Here is a 416-nt window from a genome sequence, read left to right on the forward strand (position 1 = left end):
GTGCACATCGAACCATGTCTACCAAGGCCAACCGAAATGGGGTGAAGCGGGCAGTCGCCGTGCACATGCCCGTCTTGGGCGCACATCACCGCGGCATTCTGGACGAACATCCCTTGTTCCTCGCTGAACCCCGGCGGAAACGCGACACGGCGCAGGTGGCCGGTGAGGGGATCCCACACGACGGCCTCGCGGCGCGCCAGGCAGATGAGGAGGGCGAGGCCGTGGCGGCAGCCGACAAAATTCCAGCCCTCGCCGCTGCTCCATGGCGAAGAGAAGCGCGTGGGCGGGATGCGGTCCGGCTGGCCCATCGTGGGGTTGAAGATAAGCGGGTCGTCTTTAACGCATTCGTGGTCGAAAAAGCCGAGTAGCGGCGGTGGCTTGGTCCGGCGGTGGTGCTCGCGGAAGCGGCGGAGGAA

The sequence above is a fragment of the Triticum dicoccoides genome, chromosome 5B (assembly GCF_002162155.2).
Source record: "Triticum dicoccoides isolate Atlit2015 ecotype Zavitan chromosome 5B, WEW_v2.0, whole genome shotgun sequence".
Classification (NCBI taxonomy): Eukaryota; Viridiplantae; Streptophyta; class Magnoliopsida; order Poales; family Poaceae; genus Triticum; species Triticum dicoccoides.